Here is a 7,433-nt window from a genome sequence, read left to right as displayed (position 1 = left end):
GGGTCAATCGCATGTTAGGGTTTTTTTTTTTAATTTGAAGAATTGATCTCGTGATGTTATTAGCAAAGATTTAACAGAATCACAGAACGAGCCTTATTAGAAACATTATTTTTTTTCCACTAAACAGAATATTGAAGTTGCCATTACTGAACATTTAGTGGTTTTGAATTATATTTGGAGGTTGGAAAAGGAGATGACAACTAAGGTCTTGTTTGAGTGTGGAAACTTCTTGAATTTTCAGAATTCTAAATGGTATGGTTAATTTCTTAATTTCTTATTTTTTACACAGTTGTATGCTTAACATAACTATACATTCCTATACATAGATTATTTCTTTGTGATCACTACCTACCTCTTTATAAGATGTAGAGGATCTAGATTAGAATTATGAGATCTAGATTATAAATGTAAAATAAACTTTATACCTGGCAGATTCATTGGCCACATTCTAATATTTTCTTTTATTCATTATTTCCTCCTTAAGCATATATGAATTTGATTTTTGCCACTTATAAACCTATAGTTCCAGTGAAGCCGGCCAAATTGTGGCTATTCCTTTGCATAAAATTTAATTCAGTATAGTTTAAATAATTTTGCTAATAGCCACCCCTGTTTGTGTAGCCCTTCAACAGTTCGAGTTATTCCTCTCAACGGCTCCTTCTTCACTCGACATGCTCCTCTTCGACTGGCACTTCGAGATAGTAGCTTGATACGGTCAAGGAGAAATTGTACCATGGTAGATTGAACACATTGTCTTTTGCTACTATGAAGGATCCGTGTAACCTTGAGATTACAGGTGCTTGAACAAACTTTCTATTTTTGGTTGTTGAAAATGAGATAGAGGTATTTAATTTGAGGGCAGTCTTTTTACCCCAATCTTAGTTTGCTAGTGTGTGCATGAATTGTAATTCTTTTACTAATTCTTTTCTGATTTCTACAGTTTTGATTTTTTTTATTTGATTTGATTTCGATTTAATTTATTATAGTTGCCTGGATCATTACGACTCTTATAACATAGTTATATCCCTATTTTATTTCCTTGTGTGTTTATAATGTTGGAGGACCTCAGATCTCTTACATCTTATCTTTCCTTTTCCTTTTATAGAGGCTTGGAAATAGTGGGCGAGCCTGCTTGCTGTTTCAACTGTGGCTCTTACAGTGTAGATGTTAATCATGCTAGGAAATAACACAAGTCCAAAAGGGATCACAATGCTCCATCTAGCAATGCAACTTGATATTATCATAATTCTTTTGGTGAAAAATATGATGGATAAAGCTAGACGCTATTGACGCTGAAGTATTTAGGATGTTTCATTCTAAGCAATTACCCGTTTTTACAATCTTTTACCATTTAATAGCTGAAATATTTATCAACACCTTGGAAGATCGTTTTTAGTGATTAATTCAATGAACATTAAACTAAATCCACATGTAATAGTGAAGGTTACAGTAGATTTTAGTTGAGTATGGCGTTGCGTAGGTTGCATTCCATACATAGTTAACTTGTTTAGTCTTATTTTGCAAGAAGAATGTGAGGATTTGCGGCAAAGGGTGAAAGATGGCCGGTTACGAAGGCTCTCTGTTGTAAGTTTCTCTAAAATTAACCTATTTGGTAACTTAAAGTGTACACTTGACAGCTTGAAAATTTTCATGAACTATGTTGGCCAATTTTATCCTAGTTCTTTTTTTTCCTGCCAAGTCATGTTTCTGCTTATAGACATTTTCCTGAACTATTGTCTGCTAAATATGAAGTCTTATATGCAAAAGTGGAAACCGGTAAAACTTGTATATGATTAAACATAAAATGTACTGATTTTGGAATGCTTCGACTGACAGGTGAAGTTCACGGAAAAAGCGCGTAGTCTCCAAGAGGTTATAATGAAACATAAAATGTACCTTCATGGCTCTTTGCCTCACGTCCATAGAGAGTACTGCGAAAATGGCGACATCCTTGATGCAATTTGATCTTCAAAATGCTCTTACGGAGGCTCTAGAAGTTGCTACTTTAGATTTCAAACTTTGGTTTACACTAATTTGCAATTTGGGCAAGCTATTTGCAGTTTGATTGCTAAAGATTTCAGGTTTGGGTCTCTACATTTATCCTTTTTGTTTTTTCTCTGTTTCACGCCTTTTCATTCTCAGTTGTGTTATAGTTCGTATGCTTGAGGTTTCTAGACTATTTGCCTATATCTCTAATTTAACTTTTATGAACAAATTATCAATGTAACCTCAAAAGCGTTGTTTGATAAGAAGAATAAGAGTGAGAAAGAGCTTGAGAAGTTGAATGCTGATGTAAGTGTCTTCATTTGGCATCTAAAATAATATATCTTGATTCTTTTTAATTGCATTTCGTTATTAGGGTATTAAAACATGACGATGTAGGAATTGTGCAGCGATGTACTAAAGTATATATCATTGAAAAACGTTTGGCATTCACTTGTGTTTCTGCGTATGGTGTAGGAATTTTGTAGTGATGTACTAACAAAGACCAGAGTGGTTTGGGGAAAACCGCCATACATCCCATATAAACCACCACTATTTCACCATTAACTATTCTATACGTGTGCATGCCTTGTTAGGAAATGCTTCACATATAGGAAGAAGGAGAAAGAAAATAACCCCATTTATAAACTCTCTCTCTCTCTCTCTCTCTCTCTTTTTCAGGTTAGGGATTTATCCTTTTTAGTTCTTTCTTGGATTTAGTTTGTTCTTTGTGATGCTTAAGTAACATTTTCAAAAAGAAGAGTTGGTTTATTGAAGAAAGCTCATGAGATCTCTGTTCTTTGTGATGCTGAAGTTGCTCTGATTGTCTTCTCCCATAAAGGGAAGCTCTTTGAATACTCGACTAATTCATAGTACTCTCTAATTTTATTCTTCTTAGGTTTTTTCCTTATAAGATCTGAAATGGGGTTTCTTTCTTTTTTCATATTATTGTACATCATTAAAACATATTCTTTTTTCCCATATGAAAGGGCAAGTACAACATGTTCCTCTACTGGTTCAGACATGTTATTGTAATCATGTTACTTCGAGATCTTCTGGTCATGCTTAAAACCCGTAAGTAGCTAGATCTGTACCAACTTATTGGCCACATTAACAGCCTCACCTCTTATTTTTTCAGGTTTTTAATTACATAAGTTAGTTATTCTAAAGTTTGTCAATTTCCATGCTATATGTGTGCAGGTCTTTGTAATGACTCGTGTTCTGGAAAATGTCTTAGCTTCATTACTTTCTACTTCGTATTAGTCTCTATTAAGGTATGCTTGTTTCTCCACTGCAGAAATTTATGGATGCTGATGTTTCTTTACTGTTTATCACACTGTAATTGAAGTTTTGTCATTGATTTGGTCCTATTAAATATGCTAGAGCAGCAATATTGATTTGGTCCTATTCAATATATAATCACGTGAAATATGATGTTCAAATCACATTCTTCAGTAGAAGCTTTTATGTTTATAGTTTCTCTTTGCATTAACTGCAGTCCTAGAACCACGGCTGGACACATTTGTTATTTGCAAAGCCAAGTAGTATTTCTCTAACATGGACCATTAACATCTTACATGTGATCTTGTTGACTATTATTCAGGAACGTTTTGCACCATATCTCTGTTCATCCATGCTCATGAGGAGATCCGCGTGATCAATCTCACATTTTGTATTAGAATGAAGACACTCAATTTTATCCGTTGTGCATGTTGCTTATATTAATAATATGAATTGTGAGATTGCAGAGAAGATTCAGTTTGCTTGTCTTGAGGTAGCATCTCCAAAATTCATGTCATTTATACAATTTATCAAACATTTCATAGGCATGAAAACTACAGACGAAAATAACAACTGAATTTCATTACAAGGTTGTGAACAACGGAGGCACCCGCGAGAATGACAACAACACAACACCATCCCTGCAACGGTGCCGGTAGGCTGCTCCAAAAAATCTCTTATTCATTGTTTTTCTTTTCTTTCTCTCAATTTGAGAGACTTAACTAATCAAATCATGCTTTATGTTACAAACCTTTTATAAGGCCAACTTGGATAGTTATTACCTATAGGCCAATTTTTCTGATTTTTCAATGGTCGATGATGTTCTCATCTTTCGAATTTGATTATTTTTTGGTTTGATTGTTCTAGTGGTGTTTGTTTGTGTCTGTATTTTGATTGAGCTGCTGGTACTAGGGTAGGTCTCAACAACTTGGGGATTTTGGTTGCTGCAATAGCATTTGGGGTTTTTCTAGATTCATCCATGAAGAATTCAACATATTTGAAGGTGCATTCTCTGTCTGAAACTCAATTCATTTTTGTCTAACATGGTGATGAATTGAAAATGTTCACATAGTGCTTTTTTTCACCTTTGTTGTTTAATCGTGACTTGATTTTCAGTGGCAAAGCATGTTGTTGATTTATGTACAACTCCTCGTAGCTGGAGTCAAGTATACTCGATTTCGACGATGCTCTTGTATTGCATTATATAGTACTTGGCTATTTGATAACAGAAACGCTTATAAAAATGTGCAATTGCAGGTTTTGAGCTGTAAATTATATCTACCAGCTAAACTTTCACAAGATTCAAGGTTGGTTATTTTTTCTATAATTCTGAAATATATGCTTGAATCGAAATTAAAATGTCATTCATCTTCTCTTCCAATTTTGTGTCCTGATACTGCCTTAAGTTACAATTGTTACAATTGTCAGGGCTTGTTTTAAACTTCAATTTTGTCACCTGTCTTGAAAGTTTGACCAGACCTTAACCTCCAATTTTATATACACATTATGCGTACATTGGAATTGTGATTCCTTTGTTAATTTGATGTTTAATTGTTGTATGCTAACGTGGTTGTTGTAGCAGGTTGTTTTGTAGTTGGCTCCTTTTTTTGCAGCAGCAGCCGTTCAAAGTTCTTTCATAGGTATGTAAACTCATGTGTTGTTTGTTTCTCTTTTGTTTATTCTGTTGTGCATCCCTGATATTCATGCTTTTAAGTTTTATGTTTTGTTTCTGCTTTTATTTTCAATAGAACACTTGTTTTAGTCATGCATAACTTTCTCTGCGAGTGTTGATCCTACCATTATAGGCATTAGCAAATCTGTTGCAATTAAAGGCTGCAGTATGGAATTTCAGGACGTAGATACTTTAAGACAGTTTTGTCTCTTTCTAAAACATTTGTATTTCCTAATTAAGGATGAATGCTATAATTTCAACATAAGTTTCTGCGACATTTTATAGTAGCTCTCTTCAATCCAAAATTGCATATTTATTTCATTTTATGGTTTGACAATTTTGGACAGAATATTTAAGGACCAATATTGTCTCCTTTGCATGGGGACGACAATTGTCCTTTAATTTGTAGACAAAAAATCGTCCTGTAAAAATAGGGACAAAAGTTGTCTCCTTTATATGGAGACGACAATTGTCCTTTTCTTTGACGACAAAAAATAGTCCTCTAAAGATAGAGACAAAATTTGTCTCCTTTGTATGGGGACGATAATCGTGCCTAGAAAGAGGGACGATAACCGTCCCTCAAAATGAGGACGACATTTGTCCTTATTCTTAGGGACGACAATCGTCCCAAAAAATGAGGACGATATCATATTTTTGTCTCCTATAGAATAGGGTACGCTCGCATAGGGGACGAAACCAAGGGACAATTAAAATTGTCTCCAAAAGCAAAGGGGACAATTTTTCTTATTTTTGGGGACAATTTTAATTGTCCCCAATAATCGTTTTTTTTGTAGTGATAGTTTGCTACCATTGATATGTGACAATGTAATTTAAACTAATAACTCAAATTTCCTTAACCCAAATCCCACAAGAAACAAGTCTAAGAAGTGAACAATCACCTGATCATAGTTGATGTAGATGTGGTGAAACATATAGACAAATAGCAAAATTCTTGCAACCTGCATGACATTATTCACTTTAGCTATTAATAGAAAAAAAATTGAAATTCAGGACAAGTAGAAATATAAAGAAAAAAAGCTCTACTTGCTACTTATTAATCGCATGGCTAAAAATGGTGTCAACTATTTCAAGACTTAAAAATGGCATTTTATGGTTGGTGAGTCAGGTCTACTTTTCACATCCTTGATAGATCATTAACTTATGTGTCCTAAAATTTTGTATTTACACATTTTGAATCCACCTGCTTAATCTGTAGAATTTATGTTTCAATTAGCGTACGAGGCGATGGTTACCTACGTGCTTAAAACATAAAGTTCGAAGTGGGATAGGAGGATACTTTCTTTTAGAAATTACACCTTTCAAACTGAATGAATGAACCAGTGAAGAAAACGCCTAAGGTGCACTTGCGCACCAAGTAAGAAAATGGCTGACTAAGGGGAAAATTGGTCAATAGAATAGTTTATATTCATAGTCAAAGGGAAAACTAAAAATCTCTGAGGATAACGTTTCTAAAAGGACACATTATTTTCCAAATTTGTATAGAAATCATAAAAGGAAACAGATCTATAAGGGAACCAAATAGGGGATCAAATAGACACAGTCTAACCCATTCATAGACTGCTGGAAGCAATCATCAGTGACTTAAGACAACCACAATTTACCATAAGTTTTGTTCACAAGCCACTATAATAAATATAAAATATTTATTTGTTGTAAATAAAACTAATATATATTCCAATATATTCCATGTTGCAAAATATAAATTGATATTCAATATCTCAACAAAAAATGATAACACTCATATAATGATATATACGCACAACACACACATAAATAGATAAAGTAATAAAATTTGTTTGTACCAATTCCAAGCATAAACTTATATATGGCAACTGAATTATCTAATTTTTTACATGTAAAAATAATTTCAAAATAAATACTGAAAAACGAGAGTGTGATTCACTTCTACTTAAGCACGTAATATACAATCTAGATACTGTCTATTATACATCGGAAGCAATAAATCTGACTTATTAAAAGATGAATGCATATCATTACACGAGATTTGATTGGTGTTAAGAATTAGATGTGTACAAACACTACTAGAAATTCATGAATCTGTGATGGAATATTGTGGCAGAAATTATTCCATCACGAATATGAGACGGAATGCCATCACAGATGGTGCCGTTACACGTGAGAGATGGAATTTAAGACGGATTGACTTATTCCGTCAAAATGTAGTGGCGGGAGAAATCCCGCCGTCTTTCGAGACAGTAAATGAGACAGAATTATTTCCCTCTCAAATCTGTGACGTTTTTAGAGATGTTTTTTCAGTTCCGTCAAAAGACAAATAAAATTCTATAATTTTATTTTATATTAAATTTTTTATTGAATAAAAAAAATATAGAATATTTTATTGGACTCATTTGTCACATGCCTAATTTTTTCTTCTTCCTTGTGATATGCTCTCAACAGAAACCCTAGACCCTTTAAATTTAGAAGGGTGATTCTTGACCTAAAACCTCAATTCTTC

The 7,433-nt window shown here is 33.5% G+C and overlaps 1 long non-coding RNA gene across 2 annotated transcripts; it reads left to right on the top strand.

The window, feature by feature from the left end:
• The first annotated feature begins 1,446 nt into the window (after positions 1-1,446).
• LOC136217092 (uncharacterized) lies at positions 1,447-4,264 on the top strand. 2 transcript variants are annotated; one of them, XR_010683437.1, is made up of 7 exons: positions 1,447-1,584; positions 1,837-2,081; positions 2,973-3,057; positions 3,184-3,257; positions 3,587-3,757; positions 3,855-3,919; positions 4,182-4,264. It is a non-coding gene; the product is annotated as an uncharacterized lncRNA (long non-coding RNA). The 2 variants fall into 2 exon arrangements; XR_010683436.1 differs by having other exon boundaries at positions 4,177-4,202.
• The last annotated feature ends 3,169 nt before the right edge of the window (positions 4,265-7,433 follow it).

The sequence above is a fragment of the Euphorbia lathyris genome, chromosome 2, assembly GCF_963576675.1.
Source record: "Euphorbia lathyris chromosome 2, ddEupLath1.1, whole genome shotgun sequence".
Lineage (NCBI taxonomy): Eukaryota > Viridiplantae > Streptophyta > Magnoliopsida > Malpighiales > Euphorbiaceae > Euphorbia > Euphorbia lathyris.
The sequence above is the reverse complement of the archived record's forward strand: the minus strand, read 5'-3'. Positions and strand labels throughout refer to the sequence as shown.